Source organism: Urocitellus parryii, chromosome 1, assembly GCF_045843805.1.
Source record: "Urocitellus parryii isolate mUroPar1 chromosome 1, mUroPar1.hap1, whole genome shotgun sequence".
Lineage (NCBI taxonomy): Eukaryota > Metazoa > Chordata > Mammalia > Rodentia > Sciuridae > Urocitellus > Urocitellus parryii.
The window spans coordinates 267,836,985-267,850,269 of NC_135531.1; positions in this window are offsets into that span (position 1 = coordinate 267,836,985).

A 13,285-nucleotide genomic window follows, 5' to 3' on the forward strand; every position below is an offset into this window, starting at 1 on the left:
GTTTGAACATTGGAGCCAGTGAATGAAACAAAGAGGAGAAAGAGGTCGTTAGACGCCATGTTGGGTTTTTTTCTTTTTTTTCTGGGGTGCTGCCGTCGTTATGTTTTCCCAACACCTTCTTCCATATTCCCCCACATCCCAGGAAAGAGAGGACCCCCTTTTGTAAACTCTTACTCTAGTGGCGTGATCCTTCTTAGACCTAGAACCACTCATTGAATCATGACATGTGTAATTTCTCACTGATGTCTGCCTACCTAGACAGTAATATTTACCTTCCGTCTCCCTGCATTTGTATCATCAAGATGATGCTAGATGTATGCATGATATAATGTTATTTTTGGTAGATGAAAGATGAAGAATCCATCAATGTTTTTCAAGGTGCCTGTGTGTTCACTTGTTTCCTGGTTTGCTCAAGATATCTTCAGCTACCCCTTCAAAGTTTTCTTTAATTTTTTTCCCACATCTCCCCTACTGGCTCTGAGTGTCTTTATCTGCTCGCTATCTTTTCAAGTCACCACCTCTAACCCTCTATTTGATGGCTACGCCATGACGTTCGTTCACACATTCTCAATACATTCCACATATATTCCCGTCCCTCTGTAAAACATCTCTTTGCATTCTACCTTCATGAACACTGAACTCAGCTGATACGTTTTTCCTTACTCCCCACCATATACAATAATTCACATAGTAGTTTTCTGCCACCATATAACTTCAGATCATTAATCCCCTGAGGAAGGTACTGCCATCTCATTCCATGCTGAAGGAATCCGATGTCCTCAGCTACTCAGCAGAGTATTCACTCAATCACTCTGTTCAGTACCGAGGACTCTCAGGTCCAACCTTACCAGTGGCCAAATGGCCACACTTTCAGCAACTTTATTCAGTAGCCATAAACAAAAGTGTCTGTGTCTGCTTCGCTCTGAGTATTTTTCTCCTTCAAAACTGATGTTGGAAGGAGTGGAACAGTGTTAAGAGGTGGGACTGTTGAAGCTGATTCAGCCATGAGGCACAAACCCCATGGGTGGGACAGGTGCTGTTATAAAAGGGCAGATGTGGCTCCTGCTGCCCTCTCTTGTCTTTGCACCTTCTGCCACAGGATGGTGCAGCAAGAAGACCATGGCAAGATGCCAGTCCCTCAATCTCGAACACCTCAGACTCCAGAACCATAAGTCAATAGATTTCTCTTCATTATAAATGACTGGGTCTCAAGTATTCTGTGATAGCAGCACAAACGTGCCAAGACATGACCCAAGTACCCAATAATCTTCCTTTTAGGATCTAGCCTAAGGAGATAATAGTAAATTCAAGTAAATTTTAATATATAAATATATTCTTAGGGCTGGCAATGTGGTTCAGTGGCAGAACAATTGCTAGCAGGATCAAGATCCTGTGTGAATCCCCAGCACTAGATTAAAAAAAAAAAAAAGAATAGAAACTGTTCTTTACTGTGATGGGTTAGATATTAGGCTGGAAAAAATGAATTTACAGATGAAGTGTCAATCAGATAATGATATCATATTAATACTAAATTCAACATTTTGAAAATTATGTTGTCAAGTAGAAAAAAGTTGCTGTTTTTAGAAGTGTGCTTTGAAATGTTAAGGGATAAAGGGACAATTTTCTCTCAAATAGTGAAAAAGTGTGCGTTTGTGTGTGTTTGTGTGTGTGTGTGAGAAAAAGAGAGACACACAGACAAAATGAAAAAAATAAATGGGCCAAAATGTAAACAATTAGTGAATCTATGTAAAAATTATAAGGGATTTTCTTGTAATAATCTTGCAACTTTTTCTGTAAGATTGAAATTTCATGAAAATAAAAAGTAACAGAACATGCTCTTCACTGTATTATTCATAACAACCAAGGGAAAGAATAGAAACAACCTAAATGTCAAAAAGAGGAGAAAGGCTAACTAAATTAAGGGGCATTCACACAGTGGAAAATAAACCGTTAAAGTCATTCACAAAAAATGGCAAGGAAATGAAGGATGCTGAATTTATAGCAAAGCACAGAGTTGAATAAAAGCACTAAATATACATATTAGGGATGCAAACCAATTGAAATAAATTATCAATCATTGATAGGATTATAGGTGATTTTTATTTTTATTACAATTTTAAAAAATTCTTTCATATATCTAAAGAGATGGGTATGTATTAATTTTATGAAAAAAGAAAGACTTCATGAAAAATTCTGCTCCATTTGTGAACAATGAAACAAAGAGCTTTCTACTGTCACGTATAACTGATCAGAACGAATAAGTAAATTTTTAAAAGAAAGACTTCAATTTGTTATCTATTTTCTTTCTCACTTATTTGTTTATTTGGTAGTAATGAGAAAAAGAATATTCTTCTTGTCCCATGAAACTTTTTATTAGAAGGGCAAGTTTATTGTCCAATAGCATCATAAAATTCTACGTCAGGATCATATCAGTCTGCTTGCTTTACAGATGCTTATCCAAATCTGTGCTCTTTATTTACATTGTAAATGTGCCATATGGGAAGTATATTCTTGTTACCATTTTCCAGAGCTCAAAGTCACGTGAAAAAAAGCTCTTTCTTCATTGTGGGATGGGTTTGGAGCAAAGGCTCAGAGTTCGGAGAAACCTCAGTTTGATGACTGACTCCTAACTAACCACAGCGCCTTGAATTTTCAATCTCTCTGGGCTCTGGTTTCTACACCTATAAAACTGAAAAGCTACTGCGACTCATCTTGTGGCACAACTGCAAAGTTTACAGGGGACAGCACATGCACAAGGATGTGCAGTGTACTTCCAGCAGGAGCCTGTGGGGACCAGAGGTAGAATGTCATAATTCGAGTGTTGAATGTCCCCCCAAAGTCTGCATGCTAAAGGCTTAGTCCCCAGGGTAGTGCTGTTGGGAGGTGTGGCCTCCTCGTGGGAGTCCCTAAGTCGTTGGGGGTGTGCCCTCTAAGGGGGCTGTGAGACCCCTGGGGCTTCCCCATTCTGTTTTCCACTATGTGCTCCCTGTCACTGCCATAGCACCCCACCAACGGCCCAAAGCCGTTAATGGGCTGGCCTGGTCATCAACTAGAACCTTTAAAACCATGATCCCAAATAAGCCTTGTCACTTCATAACTTAGTTACCTCAACTACTTTGCTGTGGTTATGGAGAACTGACTGACACTCTCTGAAAGATAATAAAATCAACTCATAATATTTGTGAAGCCAGAAATAGTCCTATCGTTCAGCCTGAAGGAGAGCACAAAGGACTATTTAGGCTCCTAAGGGAAGATGAGATCTTTCTTAGTTTTTTTATTATTGCCATCTCGTAGAGAGAAATGATAAACATCTTTTTAAAACTTTTTATAAACTAGAATAGCTTAGTACAGATTTACTCAAAATTGGGTCTGAAAATCAAATGGTTTGGTGATGTAAGCACAGTGGCCAAATAAATTAGTGGTCAGGACAGTGGTAAGAATGAATTCCTGAATATATATCATGTTCCTGGCTTCCAAGGCCCTTCTACCTTACCAGACACTCTATTTTTTTTTTTTAAATCTCAGGTTCACCCACAGGTTCCTAGTTCTGTCCTCTGGCAAAGCTCAGTTGACAGTCTATAAATTCCCTATAAATACTGACTGTCATGATGTGCTGTTTCTCCACAAAGGCATCTGCATGCAAGAATAAATAAGTTTCCATGTTGGGAGTAAATGAAGCTAAACAATGAAGTAACCAGCACTGAGTTTGAGATTTCATGTTGCAGTCATTCATTCCAGGGACTTTATTTGAGGTGTGCAGTGAGAATCGTGTATGGAGAATAGTGAGGAAAATCTTATGGTTTAGTCAGAGGAAAAGCTTATGGTTTTTTTTATCCCTAGCGATGCAACACCCTAGACACTGGATAAAATACCTCATAACGCACTTCAGCACAGGTATTCAGAGGAAGAACACCTCCAGTCGGGGACCAGGGATGACCAGGAGTTACCAGGCACCAGGGGTTAGAGAGAACTGCTACTTCCCTGTCTCCCCTGAGAGAGTGTTGATTCCATTTCTCAGGTGGCCACACTAAAGCTCAGGGCTATCAATGGCTTGGCCAAGGTGAAAGCAGGCAGTGATGGAGTCAACCATACCTCTAACTGTCCAGTCACAGCTGATTTTCCAGGGCTCACTGTGTGTTCAGCCCTCCCCGCTTCGAACTCAAATTGAAAGTGCATATGCATTAAGGACAGGATTTAGTCTTCTTAGGGACGGTACCTATGGCTTGGCTTACGTGACTCAAATATTCAGAGCAACTTAAAATCAGCATACTGCAGTCATGTAGCCTCATCAATGTTTATAGTAACTCAATTCATAATAGCTAAACTATGGAACCAACCTAGATGTCCTTTAACAGATGAAGGGATAAAGAAAATGTGATACATATGCACAATGGAATACTAGTCAGCCTTAAAGAAGAATGAAATTATGGCAGTTGCAGGTAAATGGATGGAAGTGGAGAATATCATGCTAAGTGAAATAAGCCAATCCCCCAAAACACAAAGCCCAAATGTTTTCTCTGATAAGTGAATGATGATCCATAGTAGGGAGAAGGATAGGGAAGAATGAAGGAACTTTGGAGAAGTGAGGGAAGGGAAGGGACTGTGGGGATGGGAATCACAGTAGAATGAGACTGATATTATTACCCTATATACATGATTATTACACTACTGGTGTGACTCTGCACCATGTGCAACCAGAGGAAGGAGAAGTTGTGCTCCATTTGTGTACAATGGGCCAAAATGCATTCTATTTTCATGTATAACTAATTAGAACAAAATTTTAAAATTTTTTTTAAAAAGAAAAAAAATAGATTCAGGGCAAATTTAAATGGAATCAGTATGACATGAGAACATGAACTAAGCCTTCTTTTTCCCTTCAACAAATAAATTGGAAATGGTAGTCTGAAAAAACCTGCGGCAGTCAACTCCCCACCCTAACTTTTGTTTGAGATAAAACTCAACAATGACTTTCTAAAAAAAAAACAAATGACATAAAAGTCATGCTTATAAACTTAAATAAAAGCAAAAATAAAACTCATGATTTTACATTATTTTCATTAAAAAAAATTCTTTAAACGTTGTGCCTGGAAACCCCATGGAGCAAGATCTTGAAGATGTCCTTTATTCTTTAAAGCCAGCCAGAGCCTATTCATGCTTCATTTAACAAAAAGTGCTTGATGCCTACGATGTTCAGGCACAGGCACAGAACTGAAAGATGAATGGCCACAAAGATCTGGCCTTCAAAACCCCAAGCCCTTGTCAAAGAGACAGCCAGGGGAAAGAGCAACTCGCGTTCAGTGTAGTTAAGCTCTACTAGGGAAGAGGGCTGTCTCCTAAGTCAAACCCTGAAGCCTGAGACCAAGTGGGCCACCCAGACAAGGAGTGAAGCTGACACTGGGGCTGACACAGGTGTGGCTGGCAGCCAGGTGCACAGAAAATGAAGGGGCTTCCAAACACAGAGGAAGATTGGAGGGAGAGATGGAGAATGGCGAGGTGGCGAGGCCAGAGGTGTGTTGCACACTTGAACTTCTTGAAAGCAACGGGAAGCCATCAAAATGATTTTCACTTTAGACTTTTCACATCACAGGATCAGGGAAGAAGACTTCCAGGACATGGCTGACTGTGAACGGGAATATCCAGAGAGCCATTTTTGTGGTGAGAACATATAAAGGGAAAGAGGCTGAGTTCCACCAGATAAAATATGATTTCATTCATTTATAACTCAGTATTAAGAACATTGATATGTTAAACTTCAGGTTGAACTGAAGTTTACCTTTGCATTGTTGCAAAAATTTCAAAAAGTATTTGAAAGAAGATAATACTGTATAGACGAGATTGTTGTGAGATTCGTTTTAAAGAGCAAACTATTTTCTTGGTTCCATTGAACAAGTAGAGTATCCATTTACATATCAAAAATGTCCTTGGGTAATTACAAATAAGTATCATTTATTCATTAAAGCAGACCTGGCATTTCACCAATCTTAAAATTATAAACCTGCATTTTTAAAAATAAAAACCTAATACTGCTGTAATTTAGAACTGGCATCTCTCCAATATAAGGATTTATTCTACCAGCTTTAACTGATTTGCTCACCAATGTTAGCAAGCAATTTTGGAATTGTGTAATCAAAATCTAAATGGATCTTAATAGCCCCAAAGAATTAATATGTCTGCTACAATGTGAGCCATTTATTCCCTTCACACCAATAGATTCTGGTTCACTGATTATTAAATTCTGGATTATTTGTAGGAGAAACATATGAACAAAGTCGTCTTTTAGATCTGCTTTTTTTGTTTGATTTTGTTTATTTTCATTGGGTCTCTCCCATCAATAGTAAGGCATTCATTTCTCAAATATTGGGCACAACTCTATGCCAGACATTGCTATTCATTGTGGGGTCCTGGATGATGAGGGTTCAGCTCCTGCCTTCAAAGGGATCACCATCTGGTGAGGGATACTGGGATATAAATAAACCCCTATTAAATGATGCCATAAATCCCTTAATGGGAGTTTACTTCAGGGTTATGGGAACAGGGAAGAGCAAGAACCCAACTGTCCAGGGTGAGTGTCAGGATGGTTTCTTTGAACAGTAGATTTCTTTGAAGTGACCTTGTGAAGACTGGTGAAAACCTGCAGATAAAAGGCATTTCCGGAAGAAAAACAAAGTCATAACATAAAGAAAGTGCAATCAGTTAAGACTGAACAGAGACATTCAGCATGGAGAATACATAAGGCGAAAGGGAACACGTGGAGAAGAGACTCTCCTGAGGACTTCCCGTTGCATACTAAGTGTCTCGGAGACAGCTGTTAAAGCATCCATACGTGATTTTCATGCAAACCTCCAATCTCTCTAGACTTGGAATGTCATTTACTTCTGTCCCCATCATTCCAGGAAGGTGTTGATATCCTGATCAAATGACAGGGCAATAATAGATTATGAGAAACACAGAAGCAAAGCCTGATCTCCTCCCTGACATGGCTTATGATGTAATAAAATTGCACTTAGCATATCGACTTTAATTTATTTTTCAATCCTTCATATGTACATTTGGACAAGATTAAGAAAAGACAATTGAAATTAAATTTTGATAATTTCAATCACAAAACATGAACAAGTGTAAGGTGAAATATGGAGAAATTAAGAGGGAAACAAACACCCCGAATTGGAGATGTGTGTGCATGCATGCTTGTGAGCATGTGGTGCATGTGCTCTGTGTGTTTACTTCCATTGCACCCAGCCACTCAGGCAGAAATAGAGTTTCTCAGAAGTGCTACCTATTTTGGGAGTAGTAACCACAAATGTGCAAGAAAAAGAAATTTCAAAAACCTGATTTGAATATCAAGAGCAAACACAGGAAAACTCAAAGAAAAGCTTCAGTGTCACAAATCTAAGAAAGGGCAAGAAACTAAAATGATGCAAGAGCTATTTAGCTTTTTTCTGGCCACCTCCTAAGAGGTTTTGTTATCTTTTCTGTGAAGACAGAGAAGGGAGAGAGAAAACATAGAAGAGAAACTATTGTCGGGTTCCTGAGTGCGATTCCAGTCTCCTGAGGCTGGGTACCTTTTTTGTGGGGTAAGAGAAGCCCCAAATGTATGCTAAGGGGGTTGTAGAATAGAAATTTAGCCAGCCAAAGAATCTTTTTTAGAAAAAAATCACACCATTCTTTGAAAATTCAAGCCTTCTTTCACAGGAAGGAGAAACAGATTACAGGTAAGAACTAAGTGAAGAAAGGACTGAGAGCATCCCCAATTTTTCTGTGGCCACAAAGCAGTCTGATATAGCAGGCAAAAACTCTTTGTATCCCCAAGAGAAATACAGATGAATCTGGGAGGCCAGGCTCAGGTACAAGATTTTGATGGGGCAGGAAGGAGGCAGCTGGGTCAGAAGTACTGTAACAGCTGAGACAACACCGTGGGGCAGGTGATGACACAGGCCTTGTCACCACTCAGAGAGGCCCGCGGGCTGGGAGATGGGCATGGATCAATGTGAGACTGCCCTGATCCACAAGCTGAATGACTAGGTAGGAAAGGAATACTGAATTGACTGAGTAACTGCCCCAAAGAGAGCGACTTTTAAACCAGCATCAGTTGAATTAACTTAATTTTCCAAAACTTTGTGATTTGCCACTAGCAGAAATGGCATCTTAGGAGCTGAGTGGCCCCAAGGTGCTTACTGCACAATGAATGCCCCTGTCACATAAATTCTGTTTTCAAGGAGGCAAGAGGGACAAAAGCATCTCATCTAAACTTAGCAAAGCATCCAGGGCTTGGCTGGTAGAAGTAAAATTGGTGCAGACAGCTTTGTATTGACTGTTAATTGATCATGAGAGACAGAAAATGAATCAGTCCTGGCTGGAACCAAACCAACAAGCTGAAGTTCATTGGAGCTTTACTATAATTCTTTGCAAACTGGATTACCATCAGACTTACTTTTAATAAATGATACTTTAATGATTTGTCCAAAAGAGAAATGACAGCATTTCCTAACGGGATCACAGAGAGTGCAGGCATTTCTAACAACTGTAAGACACAAAGTCACTATGGCTCTAACACTGCCTCATACCAGGACTTCTATGGAGGGAGAAGTCTCAGGTGGGAGCTCTGCCCCAGGAGTCCTCTCCATCTAGGGTAGGAACATAAAATAGGGAGGTTTAAACTTCTTGGGGAAAACTGGTTCCCCTCTAATCCTAACTTCCCAACAGATGATGAAAGTTAGGGGCTAGAAAAAATGACCACTCAATTCTGCGCTTTGCATTGGAGGACTCAGGTAGAACAAGGATTTTTCCCAACTATTTGAGCAGTCATCTAAGAGATTTGTTTTCCTAAAAGTAGCATCCATGGTTCCTGCCATTTTCAAACCTGATAAGACACTTATGAGAAGACTGTAGAGGACGACCCAAAGGAGGAGCAATATGAACAGAGATTTAGAAGGTCCTTTCAAATCACACCTTTCTAATAAGCCAAGATGTCCACAAACACCCTTTCATGTGATACATCGGCCTTGTTGCCAACGCCAAAGGAGCCATATAGAAAAATTCAGTCCCACACTCTAAACATGGAGGTGTAGACCTATTGTTGGGAGGGGGTGGTGGAAGGTGTCAAAAACTCACATATCAGAAAGTCAATTGGGCCAAGTGGGCAACTATAGGAAAATTAAAAAAAAAAAAAAGAAAAGAAAAAAAAAATTTTCAGTGCAGTCATTGTGTTTAACTGGAGAAAACAAAATTGATCTCTACATGTCAAAACCTAGAAACAAGTGTGTAATTAGTAATTACACACTTAGGGGTTTATTCTCCCCTTGATACGGATGCCCAATGCCCTCCAAATTTAATCAGAGTTGCAGTCAAATGTGGAGGGGAGACTGGGCTCCGTGGCCATGATTGCAAAAGTAATGAAATTCCCTTATAAGTCCATGTTGCCTCATAATGATACCACATTTTCAAAGTTCAAGTTTGTTAAGTAGCAAAGACTCAATGCAACTATTCACTGCAAAGCTTTCCAAGGAAAAGACCCCAGTGTGTATTGAATATTTTAGTATTTTTTTTTAGAAATGATTAGTTTTTTAATTACTTTAAGAAGGGTTTAGAAAAAAAAACCCTTTCATGATTATTCAGGTAAGGAAAGCAGTCGAAAGTTGAGTAGAAACAGAATTTTACCAAATCCTCAATTCTGCCCTTGACATTTTAACCACATTAATTAATTAATAGACCAGAAGACGTATGGTAGAACTAACTGTTGCATGCTGTTATTTGTAATGTGGAATTGGAAGGTAAAAACAAAAGTATAAAGAACACCATGCTATACTTTTTAAACTGAAAACTGAATTACTATACAATGTACTTAAGCATTATTTTAAAGTAATTATTTTCTGTTTGTTGATTAATAGTAATTGAATTAAATTTAATTAAATGATTAGTATAATAATCAATAATTAATTAATTAATAGTAATTTAATTAAATTCTACCACCTAAAGATTCTCCACGTCAGTTTTCCATTTCCAACAGTTTTTTTTTTCCCACAGACACTTTTATTTTTACAAACTAAGATTCAGAATTTATATGGCTGTTCTATACATTTTTGACATTTAATAGGTATTTTGTTATGTTCTATCAAATAACTTGTGAAAACATTATTTTAATCAGTCTGGTCATTAAAAACATTATCGGGGTTGTTTTTCTCCTTCCGTTTTGTGCTATGAATAGCTGATATTTGTATTCTGGTCCTCAATACCCTCTATATCAAGTATCCCAGTGTATTTCTGTAAGCAAAATTTCTTAGCTGGCCATTCTTGTAGGTTTTTCCTTTTTGAATACTGAAAAGCGATTCTAGTGTCCTGTGAGGCACCCAGATAGTAAAACACTGGAGCAGCTCTAAAGCCCGTCTCTCCCATCTCTGGTGCCTGCTGCATTGGCCAGACACACCCCATTACCAGGTTCTTCAGTGTGCTTTGGAAATACTGTGGCATGAAGCTTGACTTTAGAGACTTGGATACACTTTTGCTAGACTTTTTTTTTTTCAGTTCATTTTCGACACCAACTGTACTAAGAATGAGGCCAGAGAGGGGGGTGCAGAAGCCAGTGGTGATGAACGGGCAGACCCACTTTTCTGTCTACCATGCTCAGACATTTTCTTTTTTCCCCTTTTCTCTGGGGAAAGACAAACAGAGGACCCATGATGAAAGCTGGACCAGCTCTTGTATGCCATTCAGTCCCCTCCAACCCTGAGATTGGATGGAGGGGGAGGGCATATGACCCAGGCACATGACCCATGTGAGCAATCAAGGGTCTTCATGGACTTTACATCTGGTGACTGGGACAATGAACGGGGTCTCTTCCTGTATTGCTAAACTGTAGTGCCACAGATCCTGAGTGGCTGGCTACCAAAAAGAGAGTGAGGCCAATTCATATAAGCAGAAAAATTAGGAAGACAGAGAATTCCACGGGCACTCTGTGAACTGCCAGGTCTGCGGTTCTGTCTATGACCAGAGCCAACAAACCCACTTTACTTTTTATCTTTACTTGTTTGTTTATTTTGGTACCAGAGAATGAACCAAGGGGTCATTTAACCACTAAGCGACATCCCCAGCACCTTTTGTTTTTCACTTTGACATGGGGTCTTGCTAAGTTGCTTGGGGTCTTGCTAAATTACTGAGGCTGGCTTTGAACTTTCGATCCTCCTGCCTTAGCCTCCTGAGCTGCTGGGATTGCAGGTGTGGGCCAGGGTGCTGAGCAACCCACTTTACTTTTAAACTACTGGTTTGAGCTATGGTTTTGTCACTTATAGCTGAAAGAAACTTGCTAGCAGCAAAAGGGAGAGCCCAGAAGACCCCTGAGGGATGCCATGGAAAAATATAGCTGGAGAGAAGCTTCCAGGAGGACTGACTTGTGAAACAACACACAGGACCCAGCTCTATCTGTCTTGTTATGTTCATAGGAACTTGGTTTTCTTTTTATCTTAATTTCTGAACTAGATAATTTAGAACAAGAGTTTATGAAGATTGAGCTTCCAAAACATAGATTTAAATATAATTTAAACAAACCTGCATTGCTGGGCTGGGGAGGAGGAGATATTCATCTCTGGGATCCAAAGTGGTCCTCTTTGAGCTTGGAGGACCCAGGACCCACCTAGCTCGTACTTATCAGGATGACAAGATCAACCGTGCTTCTTCCTGGAATTTTCTGGGTTAGGCTTATAGCTAAACCAAGATTTAACCTGTAGGAGGAGCAGGATCACATACTGAGTCCACCCCATCGCCACTCCCACCCACTCAGGCTCACATACATGTGCACACAAATGCTCACACATTCACATTTATAAATACACCAGCCACGGTTAGTCAATAAACCACCATTGTGATAAGAGGTGCTCACGGTGAGAGAGGAAGAAGGAACCCCCAAGCTTCCAATGTTTCAGTTGAACTTGAGTTTATACTAGCAAAGAAGGGGAATGAAAAATGTGGCAGCCTTTTGTCGTTCCCTGACAATCATTATCTGTAATAAATCCCCAGATAATTTGGACTCATTAATGTTCTGATGCCCATAATCTATTTGCTGTATTTAGCGGAAATCTATAAATGCCCCCACCGCCCTGCATCTCTGCTTTCTGTCTTCTTGATATGGATTGCAGAAGCAAAGTAAACAGAGGGCTCTATTAGAATTTCCTATTTTACAAATGAGCCATAAAATTATCCATTAATCAGTTCTGGATCCCAGGGGCCAGCGTGCATTGTGGGGGTTTCCTTTTCCTTTCCTTATCCCCATTTTGTTGAATAGATTACTCAAAGGATAAAAAAAGAAAAAATAAGCCCCCGAAAGAATAGGCTTAGGAAAGATAGTTTTTTTTTTTTCCTTGTAAACTGCCTTTAGCCTGAGACAAATTCTCATCATTCAGCACCATTCAAAACTTTAAAATTTACTCTTGTTCACTTTACACATCCTTTAAAATATAAAATACTCTTCCCCTTCCCAAAGGGCATAGCATTCTCATGTACCCAAACAAGTACTACATGCAAGTTATTTAGCACCATAAAAATATCCCCTTAGGGTCCGCAGGGCAAGAAGCCACAGAAAAAAGGAAACACCGGACAGATTCCCTCTCAGTCTGGCATGTTGGGGCTCCCCCTACTTAATTCGTGCACAAGGCATCAGTTCTGACAGTTTAGGGAGGGTGTTTCCTTTAAAAGACAGACAGAGGAAGTATATATCAAACTGGGGTTGGGAGGAGAGCTGCCTGCCCTCCCATCACCTCTCAGACTGAGAGCAGGGGGAGACCTGCAGCCCACCTGTGCCTCTCCTGAGCTGCGCTCCCACGCGCGAACGCAAACAAGGCACACGCGTCATCAATACTCAGGCTATTTTTAGGTAGGTATTTATTAGTCATCAGTTTCTAGTGTAATAGTAAAATACAAAAAAAAAAAAGACTGCAAAAATAGGCTTTTATTGGACTGTAACAAAAGAGCTTTCTTTGTTTAGCTGGGGCGGCTGGTCCTTGGGAACCTCACTCACCCTCCATTTCTCCTTTTATATTTTCTTTTATATTTTGCCCTTTGCTTACATTAAGCAAAACACTTCCATAAGCCCTCTTCAAGGATTTCTTCTTTCTTTTTCGTTTTCTTTCTTTCTTTCTTTTAAGCTAAAACTGCTTGTCTACTCATGAGGTTGGGGTGGAGTGACATTTATTTCTAAGGGGAGTGTCACCCTTAGATTAACTCAGAAACTAAACTGTTTTAAAAGTTTATCTCACAAAAGCAGAAGCTAAATGTTGTTGCATGAACTCCTTTATGT